Raw genomic sequence first — 17,177 nt, 5'->3', positions numbered from 1 at the left:
TCCCCTCATAGTTTTTCTGTAAATATTTATAGAAACACATCACGCCCAGGTTAATCAGTTTCACCCCATAGCTTGTGCTCCAGCTATTACAGCCAAGTTTCGTTGCTAGCAAATTTGGCCACTAGATAAATCACACAATATAGTTAACCTAATATTAGTTACAAGTATGTTATCTACTTGTGACTTGATAGGGAATGTGGCTTCTTGTCTTAATTAAACAAATTACTCAGAGAAATAAATTACTCGTTTCCTAGCAAACTTTTGTCAACTACTAGCAATCATTTTTAGATACATACTATAATAGTTAGTAACTAACTTGTTAGTGAACTTGACTAGCTACAAAGTCAAATACCTGGAGGTAATGTTAGCAAAGCTAGCTAGTTCAGTGTTTACGTAATCAGCTAGTTTAGCAAATATAAATTTTTTTTGATTGATGAACGCAGCCACTGATAATAAAACAGAAGCAGGAGAGGAGAACAACAAGTACAAAGATATGATAAAATAGGGGTGGAGAGAGTGCATATATCTATTTTACATATATATGTGCGTGTGTTTGTGTTTATACCTCATGTCACCTCACTTCACCTTTACTCATCTGTACTGTTTCACTGGTCCTGTATTGTCTCCACTGCTGACCCAATCTCCGGCTTCCCTCGCCCTCCCCCCCCCGAACTGCTCTCACATATTGTTCTGTTCGCTGCCCTGTGTGTGTATGTGCTTTTATTCATGTGTGTGTGTATGTGTACGTGCTTCTGATCAAGCTGCAGGTTCTAGCTGCCAAGCGCGTTGAGTATCCAGTGCAGAACAATACCTTTGAGACCGAGATCATGTGAGATCATGTGAGTCACACATCCTATATGGGATTTGTCATTAACACAATGAGCATAAGGGTTTATTTTGGAGCAGTAAGTTTGGGACAGGAGCCAGTTCATATTTTCATTTAGCTCCTGGAAAAAGCAATCAAATCTGATTTGATGCACGTACTCCTGAAAACTGCTTATCACTGATGATATTATGCTAATAAATGGACTAACTGACTCTCATATATCTCACATCATTCCAGATCTGCATTTAAAAAGCAAAACAAGACTCAGATTCTTTAAGAAGCAGGACGCAAGTGTGTATTCTCAGCATGTTTTATTACGGGCTATCCAAAATTCACAGTCAGTGTCCGTACCATGGGTCAATAAACAGGAAGGCAACATCGGGACAGGACAATACATAATCAGAAACAGTAACAGTCAGAAAACTGGAAGAAACACGAACAGGAACTACAGCTCAGAAAGGTCACTTAAAATGAACGAGACTCGCAATGAGAAGTGGAGACAACAGGGCATAAATACACAAACTAATCAAAGGCTTAACACAGTACAGGTGAACACGATAGGGTAATCAACCAGTGACGGGACAGAAACAAAACCACATTATGTGAAACTCAATTTTTGTAGCTGATTATATTTTTATACTCCCTCCCAACCACCAATAAATATATGAGAAATATACGCCCACCATTTGATATTCCCTTATTTAAAAAAACAAATGGTCACATCAGTCTCTAGAAATCTCAATCAGAATACCCCTTTCTTATTTTACCGCAATTTACACATTACTAATTAGGCTGGATTTCTGTTTTTGTTTAATGGCTATCAACCTGAAAGTGTAAACATTAAAATGTGTTTTCTCTGAGACAGGTGAAGCCACCACGTCTTCAAACAGCTACTCTTACAACGCTACTTTCGGAGGGCTGTGTTGTGGTCACCATTAGACCTACTCATGGCAAAGCCTCTCAAGAACCCCAGAACACCACTGTTTTGCTGATATGAACATTAGATGCATATAAGATTAACTCAAGCCTTTTCGTTTCTCATTACTCAGTCCAAGTTGGACAAACTTAAAGGGATAGCCAGCAAAAAAAATGCTAACGTGTGCTGCTTGTTTTCATTAGCATTTTTTGGCCAAAACACATCCTGAATCTCATGAGGTTTCAATTTATTTTCTTCCACATTCAGGCTGGTGCTTTGCTAATACTGAGTTGCTTCTCCTATCATTTTTTAGCTCAGTAAGTCAGCAGGTTGTGATGAGTTACAGGGGAATGGTGTTAAGGAATAGGGGTGAAGAACTCGAAGATGTCTGGAGACACTGATCAAAAAGAATGTGTTTAGGCTTTGTGAACTTGTAGCTTTCTTCCTGGGCCTTAAAGTTCCAGAAGCCAGATTTTTAAAATGCAGAAGTGGAGGTTTTAGTGACAGCCATGGTCAGAGTTAACTCTTTTTACACAACAGCGCTGTTGAACTCGATTCTGATTGGTCAGAAGGTGTTGATTAATTTTCTATAACAGCAGCTCTGACAGTAATTCAGCTACAAGACAAGTCTCAGGTTCATATTAATGCCCTGATTCTCATATTGTTATGGTTTCTATAGAAACAACTTACAGAGAAACTTTTACGGTGGACTCTCCACATAAACAGATTTTAAAAACACGTGTATTTGTTCATATGTTGGAGTTTACTGTAAGGAGCAAATTGCTGTGGTATAAGAGGAATAAAAGACTTTGGGACAATTTATTATAGGAAAATAATCAGCTATGGAGTGCTTGCTGTAACTCTGCTGCATCACACCACCCTGTCTTTAATTATTATCCAATATCAGCACACCACCAAGTGTTTTATTCCTTACTTAATGCAATGTTTTCAAAGCATTTTGCTTCATGTTGTGGAAAAGCTAGGAAAACTATGATGAATGGACCCCTATCTTGATAAAATGTTCTACTTCTCTGCTGTCGAAGCTGTCTAGGGTAAAAAAAATCGCTTTTCTTTTTTCCCTTTCTTCAACCGTGGCTGAGACCTTGCTGATCGCACTGCTCTGGCAATTACAACGCCACCATATCATATTTAATCATTAAATATAAAAATAGAGCTGAAGCTTCCACCTACACCAACAAAAAAAAAACACCATCAAACAGACAAATGTGCATGTAATATGTGCCATCTCTCTCTGTGAGCATGTGATCATTGGGTTGTGAAAATTTTCCAGTGAGGTTCCATCAGGCAGATGGCGAAACCCTGGGAGAACTTCCACACGGCTTGTAGAAGAGGAGGAACATGGAAGCCTACACATATGTTCTCCCTCACACTTCTGTAGCCATAATCATCATGCATGATTACTATATAGTTGGGTTCTATAGTACAGGAATAGCATCATAATTGCTGAGGAGTTGAGTGGGTTTATAGTGTGTTAGGTCTAGTGTACTTGAGAGTTAGCTGAGTAATAGTGAGCTTTGAGGATCGTAGGAGCTGCTCGCTGAAATAAGCCTCTATTTATTCACTTTACAGGAACAATTAAAGGAGCACTGAGTAGATTTCTATAATCTGGCATTTTTATTGTCTGTCTAACAGCTGGCAACATAAAATAAAATCAACATGCTTCAATATTTACTACTGTTCCCTCTGCACATCTACGTCAGATCCATTCTTCTCCTTTGCAATTTTTGTTACTCAGAATTTTTCACTCTCTAGAATTTTCCTCATTTTCTCTTCTTTTTCTTTTTTCCTTCCATATATTCTTCCAGTTTTGCTCGCTGATTGTGTTTTGTTGGATTTCTTGATGTGATTAATCATTTTTTACGTTTGTATTTTATTTATTTCTTTTTTATTTAATGTCCTTTATTTTCATTTCTTTTTTTCTGTTTTTCTTTTTATGCCTCTGCCACTGAGTGGGGGAGGCATTATGTTTTCGGGTCGTCCGTCCGTCCATCCGTCCGTCTGTCCGAGATTTTCATTAGCGTGATATCTCAAGAATGAGTGGTTGAATATTTGTAGTATTAATACAGTTCAAGGTCACAGCAAGGTCAAATGTCTGGAATTGCTTTTCTTCAATAGCTTCCTTCCTGTTTGTCATACAAATATGTTACATACACCTTCATGGTCAGGAACTGAAGACCCATTTTCATCACTATCTGCAATTTTTGCCTTCAGTCCACACGCTTGTGCATCCATCAGTGTGTCTGTGTGTCTTTCCAAGATTCGCATTATTTGATCAAGAACAAGCGGTTGAATGTCTGTAGGATTTATATGAAATTATCTTTGTAACCAGCAGATGAACTGATAATATTTTGGAATTGGTCCAAACAGGGTCAAGGTCACAGCAAGGTCAAATGTCTGAAATTGTTTTTCTTCCATAGCTTCCACATTTGAACTATATTTTAAGGGTATTTCTGGCACACAAATTAGTAACAAGAAGGACTAGACTTGTTGGTGGCAGAGACGTCTTCGTCCATTTGACGATTGTGGTTTCCACCACTGTAACACAAATTAGAAAACTGGACCTCTGGCTGTACTTCATGGACCCACCTTTGAGACCCTTAGCCTTAGGGAACCATAAATGGTTCTTCTATTGTATTGATTTAGCAAACCTTTTCTGCCACTGCTCCATATTTTTAGGTTTGTAGGTGTTTGTGATAAAATGGCTAATGAGTGTAGCTACAAGTTATAAAATGGCAACAAAGTATAAGTGAAGTTTATGGAGAATGAACAGTAAGACATTCTTCCCTTCAGCGTTGCACAAAGGAACAAACATGTAGCTATAGATCAATATCCTAATTAACTGATGACTGGCATAATTAAGTGGACGAAGTGCTGGTTCATTATTATTAAATCTTTCAGTGAGCAAACCTACTTACTTTACTACTTTAAACAGTAAAGAGTAAACAGTACAATAACTTAAGCCCAACCACACTCTTGCGTCCTCTTCATCCATTTCCTCCTTTCTCATTTCTCCTTCCTCTTTTCTCCTTAATCCCTCTCAAGGCATTGTATTCTTCTTCATCCTTCTTACCCCGCCCTTTAATCCTCTTTCCCTCCTACATACCTCTCCTTGCAATGCATTTATCATGGTCCGGGACCGAAATGCCTTTTTCAGGGCTGCTGATTGTATGAGTGGGTTGTTTGGTGCTGTAATCAGAGATAAGAATCAAATACATTCAGCCAGCTGGCAAGACCAAACACTGACAGCCTGTGTGTGCGTGTGTGTGTGCATGTGCGTGATTGAGTAAGCAAGACGGCTTATCTGTAAACGTGTATTTGTGTGTGATGTGTGTTTTTCGTCATTTTTGAACTTTAAATGCATTTACTATGTCTGTGTGCAGTCATGTGTTCTGTGGGCATCTGGTAGTGTGTGTGTGTGTGTGTGTGTGCACATGTTTTTATATCTTCATGGTGACCAAATGTCCTCACAAGGATTGGAATACGTGACAGTTACTGACTATTTGGCAGGCTAGCTTCTTTAATAATTATGTCAAAGGATGGTCCTTGTGAAGATAGTAAGATCGTGTGTGTGTGTGTGTTTGTGTGTGTGTGTGTGTGTGTGTGTGTGTGTGTGTGTGTGTGTGTGTGTGTGTGTGTGTTTATATCAGTGGTGTTGTCCCGGACTCCCCCATCATCGCGCACATGATTGAGTGAGCAAGACAGCTTATCTGTAAATGTGTATTGGTTTGTGTTGTGCATTTTTGTCATTTTTTGAGCTTTTTCTTCAAATGCATTTACTATGTATGTGTGTAGTCAGGTGATTTGTGGACATCTGTGTGTGTGTGTGTCTGTGTGTGTGTATTAAGTTGTGTCCTGTTGTGACTGCTTTTGTAACCCAGTGAATGTGGAAGTATTGCTGTGTATAGACTGTCCACAAGTGTGTCTGCTCTCTGTTCATTTGTGTGTGTGTGTGTGTTTATATCAGTGGTGTTGTCCTGGACTCCCCGTCGTCTTCTTTCAGACACTTTAATTAGATAAAAGGCGTCTGGATTAAAGGCAGTTCCCTGACGCAGCCTTCTCTTCATCCCCGTGGAGAATTGATTTATGGGATATTTGTAGGCGGCCTGTGCTCAGTCAGGAGCTCCTCTGCTGGGGAAGACGTTTGTCCTGTCCCTCCTGCTGCTCCAGACAGAGGCAGGTTCACACCTACCACAGCGCTAGCACACACACACACAGCAGCATACACACTCCTAAAGTAACAGGATAGTCAAAGGATTCATATTTAAACAGGAAAAAAAAAACCTCAGATACTGTTATAGCGGTGTTGAGTTTTCTTATTATGGAGAAGATCAGTTAGCATTCAATGCTAAGAATTTCAGTCATGTAATTTTAGTCATATGGAGTCTTTTCTTTATAATTTACCAACACATCTGAGGAAAATGTTGATATTCATGACAACTTTGTCTCATTTCCACTGTCACTGGGCCTTTACTTGGTCCATATATAAAGGATTTGCCAGTTTATACACAGCATATACGCAGAATACACACTCCTGCAGTAGTGTGCATTTTCAAATACTGTATAAGCAGGAAAAAAAAAATTCAAACATGGTTTTTGAGTAGATTTCCTATGAACGTCCCACTCTTGTGATAGCAAAATTGATATTTCTTACATTAGTGAAAACCAATGAAAGATCAGTTAGCATTAAATGATAAGATTTTTAATAACATAATTTTAGTGGTATGGAATTTTTTTTAGTAATCTATCAACACATCTGAGGAAAATGTTGATATTCTCAATAACTTTGTCACATTTCCACTGTCACTATGCTGTTGCTTCATCCATATAAATGACTTAACAGCTATGTGCTTGCTAAATTATTAGCCTCAGTCTTTAGCTAGCTCCATGTTCCCCAGTTGCCTAGCAACAGTGTTATTTTCTGTGGTGCAGCTGGGTCTCGGTCTTCCAGGTCTTGTATTGGATTTTATCTTTTTTTTTTCTTTTTTTTTTATCAACTGATAAAAGTATTCTTTGACCCACTTAGTATGAAAAGATGAGAAAAAGACATTAGATGTCAGACTGAAAAGTAGAGTGGAAAAAAAGTTCATTAAATCTAAAAAAAATTATCAACTATTTTTGAGGTAAGAGGAAAATTGTGCATATTGAATTCTCTTTTTTTTTTTTTTTTTTTTTCGCTGAACCTTAGCTGCAGAATAGAAATAAGCCTTAAAAGGTTTATTTAGATAGTTCATTATATAAGATAAGTTCTTAAAAGCCTTATACTTCGAGCAGTTTCTTTTTTCTTTTGTTTGTTTTCTTTTAAACACAGTTATTAGCTCATTTTCAAACACGCAGAATTATTGGTCATAAATAAGTAAAAGAATGAATGAATGAATGAGTGAATGCCTGTGGGCATTTAAATCCTCTTAATCCTCTGACTCTTAATGTGTGTCTTTAAAAGAATTCATAAGAATTTTCAGATTTCCAGATGTTATTAATGTGGAAGGTGGGCGTGGCCTAAGTATTGGGTTTGTGTGTATGTGTGCTTATGATTAAGAGATCTGTTGTTATCTCTCTCTCTCTGTGTGTGTGTATGTGTGTGTCTATATGTATGTATATATGTGTGTGTGTGTGTGTGTGTGTGTGTGCGCTTCCTCACTGTAATTTACAGCAATCCACATAGGAATTCACGCGACTCAGCTTTTCCAACAACAGCCAGAGAACAATCTCTCTCTCTCTCTCTCTCTCTCTCTCTCTCTCTCTCTCTCTCTCTGTCGCTCTCTCTTGCTGTATCCTGCTCTTATTTAATCTGCCTCCAATTACTCTGTCTAACCGCTGTATTTAATGCTGCCCACACAGATACAAACTCTAATATACAGAAAAAGCCGAGGAATGCAGCAGTTTCCTCCGGCGCTGTGTGTAAGGACAGTGGAAGCTCAGTGGTTAAGACTCGGATCTGGTGATTAACAGAAGTTCAAATCCCAGAATCCTGGGACTGCCAGAGAGCCACTGTTGGGCCCTTGAGCAAGCGCTTTAATCCTTAACTTCTTGGAGTGTTTGCCTTTCTTCAACATAAGTTGTTTTGGATAAATGAATGTAATAATGTAGAAAATTTCTATTCTTCGGTTGTCCCTCTGAAGGAAGATCTCACGTGCATCCCTACACCACAGAGTTTCCTTATCAGAAAACGTTACAAGTAAAAAGGAGGCTAAGAACCGTTATTATCACGGGAAACCTTGAAGAACCCTCCAAGAGTGCGGGCCTTATATGAGCCTTTTTGTCCTCCTCATGCTTTTCCATACACTGGAGAAACCATGAAAATGTTAGTTGATCATTTTGCCAGGCATCTTGAAGGATTTCTCTTTTCCTGTAGCAATGGAGACAACATTAAAAACGTCTCTGTTAGCATCATTTTTTTTTGTTGCCGTGGCAGCAGTGAACCTAGAAAAGTTAAAGAGTGCATCTACAATACTGAATCTTTAAAACCCTTCGGGATGAACATTATGTTTTAAACATTGACAAATTTAAAAATATTCAATGGTTTCACCTCCTACAGCTTCAGAAGAACTTTGCTTGCACAACTGATGATGAACTATTTTTTTCAGAATGTTCTGTTTCTTTGGAAACTTGTACCATGTGTACCACGATCATCATCATCATCATCATCATAATAATAATAATAATAACAATAACAATAATAATAATAATAATACTAACAACACCTTCTAACCGATCAAATCTGAGAATTGGGCAGTGCTGTGTATGTTGTAGCTATAAGTGTGAACTATCTGTTGTACAGAATTATGCTTCAATAAACTAATTCTGATAATATTTAAAATTAGATTTTGACATTAATCATGAATAGCATAATAGTATTTTATAGAAAATATACTAATGTACACAACAAAATGCCCCTATAATAAATTAATTTTATTTTTTCTTTGCTAATGAATGATAATTGAAAATCTGTTGTCTCTGCGACAAACATAAGTGTGTCTATCTATCTATCAATATGTGTGTGTGTGTGTGTGTGTGTATGTGTGTGGTGTACAGATTAATATTATTATTTATGTTTTTTTTTCGATATATTTTTATAACTGTCAAACGTTTTTAAATATAAATCCAGCAGAATAAAATATGTTGAAATATCCTCTATCCCCCTTCCACGGTGCCAGACTGGTGGTGCTGTGGTTCTGTGCCATTCAACTGCCAGGAAATGAAGACTAACGGCACAGTTACTGTTAATATATTCTCCCTTATAACACATTCTCCCCTTCCTGTCCTGCTCCCAGGCTTAGAGCGTTTCCTCTTTCCAACCAAAATTCATCCTTTCTGAGGTTCTAGCTGTCCAGCCAGTCAGTCGAGCTCATGTTTGCAGAGTGCCTTTGTGTTGTGGTAGTGGTGTAATAAAATGTCAGCAATGCTGTAATTGACGTCTAGGTGTTTGTCTGTTGACGCCAAACTGCCAAAACAGGGCAGGAGAGATGCAGCCAGGCTGTTCGCTGGATTTTCTCCTCACGCTCACATTCCTCAAGCATGAGGTACACACTGAAAAGTCTACAAATTCCTGACCTTTCCACTGACCTCTAGACCACTTCAATTCTCGCACTCCTGAGCTATAACCTGCCTGATTCAAACCACAGCCCTGACACGCTCGGGTTTTTTTTCCCTTCTTCTTTTAAACATTATCATCAATTTTTATCTGTGCTATTAAAATGACTTACTTGGAAAGACCAAGAGCTAATGTTGAAGGAAGGGAGGAAAAGAAAGTTTTAAGAAGAATGACCTTAGTTAAATACACAATTCTACTTTGTTGCATGCAATTTCATAATTTTTGCTTTTATCAATAGCTAGCTAGTTAACAAAATCCAAACTAACAGGATTTCTGTCAGGATTTTTAAGGTTTAAAAAACTCTTTGACATACTGAAGATCATTTAATAAGCATTTACCGGTGGTAGATTCAAAAAATTACATCCTGCACTACCATTTAATTATAACGAAATGTCTCATTTTCTGTCTGATCAGAGCTGTGCTGGCGTGTCTTACACACAACGCAATGTAAAACTTCCGAAAAGCGACAAGGAACAACAAAGATGTGTTTCCACAGTGCTTTGCTTTTACACAAGTGGTGTGTTGCTGTATTTTGTACCTATATCTATCAACAAGATCTTCATTAAAAAAAAAACAGCAAAATCAGGTAGGACTGCAGTTGTGTGCACTCCAGCTGGTTTAAAAAGCTACACGGATCAGCCGAACCTGGCACTGTAACATGCAGAAGCAGCGTGAATGCTGTGTCTGGTTTACTAAAATAGATTAAAATGAGCTTTATTGTCCTCTCACTTAACTGCTTACTATCACACGGGAACAAGTTGCTTATTTATTTAGAGTTGTGAAGCAAGATCAGATTTGCAAGCTTGGCAAGATCAGATAAACTTTTTGTGTTTTTACATGCATCACATTGTGAGATTTTATCATACAGACATGAAAAATATTGTCAGAATCTGCCTGTAAATGTGTGAATAATAAATAAAGTGTAAATAATAAGTATAATATAAATGGGTTAAATAGACAAAAATACAGCTTGCCCACCTTTTTTACTGTGCAAGGTGTAGATCATGATTATCTCAATCTCTGCTCATTCTCTGCTCTGCACTTCCATTGTTTAAAAAAAATTCAGAAATGTAGAACATTATCACAGACGACAGTAGAGACAGTAAAGACAAAGTCCTTATAGCATATAACCGTCTCGAGTAAAGCTGACTAAGCTGATTGACACCAAATCTACCCAGTGTAGTGCCGCTCAACTTAAATCATCCAAAAAAAAAAAAAAAAAAAAGTCAGAAAAAAGAATTTCAGGAATCACTTTTTTCTTTGCATTTGCTGGTAAATTCACCACAGGATTTGCCAGGATTTGTCTAACCTGACAGGATTTCTGAGTGGAATATTGCTAAATTTCCTCTAGCTAGCTAAGAGAAGGTCTGAGAAACCTAGCCAGCTAGTTTACATGTGCTAAGTTGACAGGATTGCTGAGAAAACTTTGCATGAATTGAATCTTTTTGAGAGGACACTGGTCCAGCACTCCCTTCTCATTCCAGGAAAATGCCTGAGATTCCCATTTCCAGCTCAACATACTCACTGAACTTAGTAATAAATCTACCATATAAGCCAAATATTACATAAACGTTATGATTCATCAGTTCCCTTTTGGGAATCGTAAATGCCTGCTACTACCACAACTTATATTTCTATCAGTACCTGCTTTTGTTTTTGGCAGAAAGATGTTATGATGCTTTACAGGATCTGATCATTTCACACTTCAAAGCAAGATCAGTTTTGGCGCTTTCACGCTGCCTTCGTGCCACCATTGCAGTTGGCGATATATTTTCAGTGAAGCGAGTTATCCATGATCCATGACGCACGCTCCTCCAGCCAACTCCCTTTCTCTCTTCATTCTGCAGGCTGAGGAATCTCCTTCCAGCCCCAAGACCTGAGAAAAAAAAAAACACGTTTGGTTCCAACAGTGAAGCTAAGCCCTGCCAGTCTCATCTTTACTCACTGATCTAGCCTCTTCCCATCATTTTGTCAGTGGTGAGGTGCCATAAATGAGCCTGGCACATTACTGGAAGAGGAAAAAGGTTGGGAGGGGGTTTGTGGTATAGGAATATGTGAATGATTTCCACATTTCTGTTCCCTCCCTTGCATTTGAACCTCTAAATATGTAACTAAGGAAACAAGGCTTCAGTGTGCTTGGCTTTGGCTGACAGTCGGCTTGTGAGCATACTGTAACCGTTTGAACAATTCAGGGCAAGGTCTCAGTGATCCTTCACTTCAGTTTCTTGTCTCTCCCGTATTTTAACCTCTTTTTTTGTCTTCTTTTTGCCCCAGCCCCCTGCAGACAGATGCTCCTCTCCCCTGTGACACAGTGCAGACGGCCATCAAAGTCCCTTATCTGCCCCCGGAGCTAGGGGAGGAGGGATGGGGGGATGGGGTTCTGGTTTAAGAGAGACTAGTGCTTAGGCGGACACAAAAATCACACATGTAAAAAGGGTACTTTTGGGGTCCAAACTGTGTCAGTGGGTAGTGTATCGTGGGAAACATCTTTTGCACCGCAAGTTACCCGAGAAAGTGAAAATAGTGTAGCTTTAATACTTATTTAAGGTATATAACTACAGGTTAAAGTCATATGATGTTCTTTTGTAATATGATACTTCTGATGATACATCTGAGTTAAAACTGTATTTCAGGGAGTACACAGTTTTTTTCTTTTCACAGCTTACTATTACCATGCACAAACTACTCCACTAAAATGCAAAGCATAGAGGTCTAGTGAGCAGGAAAGAAGTCACTCTGGTTAGTTTCTGTGGTTGGGGTAAAGACAAAGTCCCCAGTCCCCATATAACTGTCTTGAGATGACAAATTGTGACGTCAAATCTAATAAATATAGTCCTGCCCAACTCAAATCATCCATGAGAAAATTGCAAAAAAAGAAATTCTGTAATCTTTAAACTGATCTTTAAACCACAGAAGCTACAGCTAAAGCTAATAATGAGAAGATTTATGAATTATTTAAAAACCTTGACCGGGGCTTTCCCTGTAACTCGACAATTCATTTAAGGTGCATAATTAGACTTGATCTGTGCTTCTGAATTAAACGGCAGTTCTGGGTTAGCCACTGGGACTTGATCAGATTGTGAAAAATGTACAGATTTACAGATTTTTCATTAATTTTTTTCCCACTTGGAGCATGAATGCTGATCTACTCAAAAATCAAGACAGAAAAAATCTCTGCATTTCAATTGAAGATTATGGAAATACTTTTTGTTTCTTTTTAGTGATGGATATTTATGAATTGTGTACAATATGATACAATGGGGGAAAAAGGTCAATTTTGATTTTTAGGACATTTGATTTTTTTCATGTTATTTGGATAAAAATAAAAGTACCTATACTTTAAATTTGTTTTTGCTGTGCCCACACCTAACCTTTACCAAACAGTCTAAATACACCTGTCAATCTAGATAAGCTACGTCTGAACTCCTTTGTTGTATATTTATATTTATGTAATATTTTTTTTTTTTTTTGGTATTTGTATTTTTAAACCTTATCCCTATCTTATTCTGATTCGGATTTAGCAAAGGAAGCCCACCCACTGCTCTACAAACCAACAGCAGAGGGGGGAGATAGAGACAGAGAGAGCATGCTGGCCAACAGGCGGCTGTAGACAGTCCGGCTCCAGCTCTGACTCACACACACACACACACACACACACACACACATACACACACACGGCCTCCTGACTGCATGCCTGCTAGCGTGTGAACGGCAAAACGAAAGAGAGCGTGCTCATGAGGGCAGCGGCCTTATCAGATTTATGAGGAAAGAAAGAGGGAGACAAGAAAAGAGCGCAACATCAGATTAGATGCTCTTTGAACTTTCGGTGTTTTGACTGTGCATTTTATTTTAGATCATGGCAAATAAAGTACTGGACTGTAAACGCTGTTCAAATGATTTTAGGTGGAACCATACGGTAACACTGAGTTCAATTCATTAGAAATGCTTGAGGAATGTGTCACACGGGCCAGTCAGTTTATTTCATTATAAATAAGCTCAGAACCAAGGCAACCCCCAAACGTTGTTTTGGTGTCTTAGCAAAGAGGATCAAATAGAAATATACCGTAAGCGATAACTGGAACTAACTTGCTTCACAGACGCTCTACAACATTAAATGTAACTATAAATGGATAAAAAGTACAATAGGTTGTATTTTGTTGACAAATTGCTGTGGTATAAGGTGAATAAAACAATTTAGGACATGCTGTTATTGGAAAATAATCAACCTGACACTCCATCACGCCATCCCGTCATTGATTACGTTCCTATACCTTCATCCTGCTGTGAGTATTCTAGCATTCATGGTAGAACTATATAGAATTGGAAGCTATTCCATGAAGATCCATTAAACAAACATATCCAGGACCTGTGAGTGAATCAGGAATCAGTGACCTATTGTGGACAGATGATAGAGACACACACACACACACACACACGGGCGTCTCTTCATGAGCACAAGCTCTGTGAAGGTGCAGGGCAGCTGGGAGAAGTGCAGTTCATTCATCAAGCTGCCTGCTGAGTCGAGGGAACTTCCTCTCTCAGAGGGGCAGACACACTGGCAGCAGGGCGCGCGAGACATAAGCATTCCTCATCTTATCTCTCTCTGAGACTACTGCACCACTAACACAGGCATCAGTGTGTGTGTGTGGGTGTGTGTGTGCGTGAGTGAGTGTGAGTTTTAAACAGACACATTCTTGATACTCAACAAGCTTGGCTGACTAGACATTGGATTCGTTTAATGATTATAACAATATCAAAAAAGGCTAAAATATGAAGAAACAGCAAAAAGGGAAGCTGTATTTTTACAGTTTTTGAAAGTTGTTGGAAATTAGTGTAAGATGAATGTCAGCTTTTATATTGATGATATTATGATATTATTCTAGTCATGTAAAACATATTGTAAAATAAACATGGAAAACAAATAAAAACTGAAATAAAGTGAAATGTAGGCTTAAAATTAAAACAGTTGTGAGGAAAAAAGTTTAATATTAATTACTGAAAATATAAATGTTTTAAATGGATGAATGAGTTTTTTAATAACTACAACCGTGTCAAAGAGTTTAAGTTTTAAATTTAATGTCAAAATCTGATTATTCTATTTATATGTCATGTTTAAAATGATGCTATAAAATCTATTATACAAACAAAATTTTGGACTAAAGCTAATGACTTAAAAATCAGATGCTAAACAAACAAACAAATTAATTAATTGAGTTACATCAGAGGGTGACATCATCAATTTTTTTCATGCAAAAGTAAAATGTATAAAAAATGATGAAATGTATTTAAAAAAAAAAAAAAAAACATTTACTTTAAGTGCCCAGGTTGTTACGTAACATCAAAATATGCTAGCACTAGTATTGACATATTGGCGATATTTTTAAAAAAATATTTGGTAACTGGCAATATTGTAGTTTTATTTAAGGATCTCTATTATTTTCTATTACAGATGGCATGATACTCCATTTGTTTCTGTTACCGATACTGAAACCTTGAGTAGCTGCTAGCCGGTACTGCTACCCATCTGATGTTGTTTTCTTTAAAACTACTAAACTTTTTTTTTAACTGAAGCAATTCACAGTCAAATTCTTTGACATAAATGTAATAAAATATAAAGTAGAACTAAAATAAAATCAATCCTAATAAAAGAACGAACAGTCAAGTCTCTTTACATGGACATATTTCCGGTTCTGAAAATTAATTTCTTTCCCAAATCCAATTCCAATCTTTGCCATTTGTTACAGGATCTGATATACAATATGTTTGCTTTGATATCTGATCAATCATTTTTTTGCTGGTATTGGCCCGATACTGATACTGGGTATCGGATCGACACAGTCTCTACTTTCTATTAGATAATTAAGCACATAAAATGATTACAAATACAGATATTAAAGAAGTCTTTTAACCAATATTGAAGGAAGCCTGAATAAGTAACGCTGAATATTTTGCAGTGTAAGGTTCATGCCTCACAGTGAAGGCTAGAATTCCTAACCTACAGATAAAGTTCATTCTGGTACTGCACTGCCAAATTAGAGAAATGCATCACCTTCCAAGGGCTCATGGTGAGAGCAGCTCAGGCCACAGCATCAGCTTTAAACGCATTAGCAGCACACAGAGAGTGACACGCACGGCACGGTGACAATACTGATACTCAGCACTGAGATATAGAGGGATAGAGATGTAGTGGTGGACAAGACCTCCTGCTCATCACGTCCATTAGGAATCTGACCCCTACCCTTGCAGACTGTGTTCGTGTTGGCTGTCCTTGCCGTGCCGCCTTCAGGTTGTGGGGTTAGAGGGGAATCCGGGTTGTAGGAATGTAGGTCTGGGCTCAGCCGTCGAGCGTAAATAAGGCTTACGGCCCTAATCCCCCCAACAGACACCCATATGAGAGCCAGCAGGAGGAGGAGGGACTGCGTCTAGACAGCCGTCTGGAATCGGACACTTCCCCCATTCCTCTGAATTAAAGCAGCGAATTAAGGGAGAAAATGTTCAGTGCTGTGTGCTGGGAATTAAAGCTCAGAATTTAAATGTTGGAAAAGTGGTACGTTCACTTCTAAGCGGTTGTGATGACCCAATTTTCTCTTTTATTTCCCTTTTATTCTTAAACCACCACTGTGCAGTTGCTGTTACACTATGCTAAGACTATGCTAATACCACATGAGTTCGTTATTAAGTACAACCTTATGCTAATGCTTATTATGCTAATGACTGTTTTCTCATAATTTTGTAGCCAGGATTACAAATTTTTCCCCTTACATCATCTGTAGTCCTCCACAAATGCATGTTTGGTGGTTTTAGTTTTGGCTAACAAGCGTGGGAAGCTTAGCACTGAACAGACTTAGCAAAACTGAGACACGGACTTGCCTCAGAAGAAAACATTTCCTTCAATAAAACCATTTGTTCATAGAAAAGATGCAGAAATAGTCTCTGTTGAAATATGTAAACATACAAGTCAAACTGTAACTACATTATCATATCTAAAAACTACGTGCTCCGCTAACTACCTGCATGGCATGATACAAAACAATGTGCTAAATCGGCTGCAAGAAGGAGATCAGACTGTTTTTAGCTCTGAGACATTCTTTTGTCTATTTTTATAGATAACAGTATCAGATAAAGACATAATGGAGTCTGAAATACTGAACAAATCGACAATTGTGTCATGCTAAACTAGCAGGTACAATCTTCCTTTATTTGTTAGCTACATTAGCCTCATAGCTCCAGTTTCCAAATTAAAGTAGCAAACTTCAGACACCAAACATATCCAAGGGAAAAGTGTATGTGTTTTTTACGTGCTCCATTATCTCAGCTTCCTTCCTGTCAGGTCAGAGTGTCTTAATGAGGGAGGAAGGCGAGTGTGTTCCCTAAAATAGTGTTTAAAAAGGAGAAGGAATATAATACACACAGACACAAAGGAGCTGTCAAAATACGGTAGTGAAAGTACATTTTGTCCCTGGATGATTTCCTGAAGCTTATTTTCTTTCTCATAGCTGTTTAATGTTGTTTCAGCAACCTGGAATCCAGATACAAAGGTAAAATGTTTGCTACATGCTACAAACAAGGTGGATGAAATATTTACAGGACTCTGGCTGCTACGCCGTAAAAAAATCAGAACTTTTGAAGCCTTTTTAAAACTTTCTGGACGTTCAGTTTTCTCAAAAGATCATTATCGGTATCATGAAAAGAAAAATATGTGTATTAGAAAGGCAGTGAACATTTAGGGCTGTATAGTCTGGAATTGCCTTGTTTTGTTGGAATTTCCATATTTTTCCATGTTTTCAGTCTTACAGAAGAACTTCCGAGTCTGACTGATTATA

Source organism: Pangasianodon hypophthalmus, chromosome 15 (assembly GCF_027358585.1).
Source record: "Pangasianodon hypophthalmus isolate fPanHyp1 chromosome 15, fPanHyp1.pri, whole genome shotgun sequence".
NCBI lineage: Eukaryota > Metazoa > Chordata > Actinopteri > Siluriformes > Pangasiidae > Pangasianodon > Pangasianodon hypophthalmus.
Note: the sequence above shows the minus strand (reverse complement) of the source record.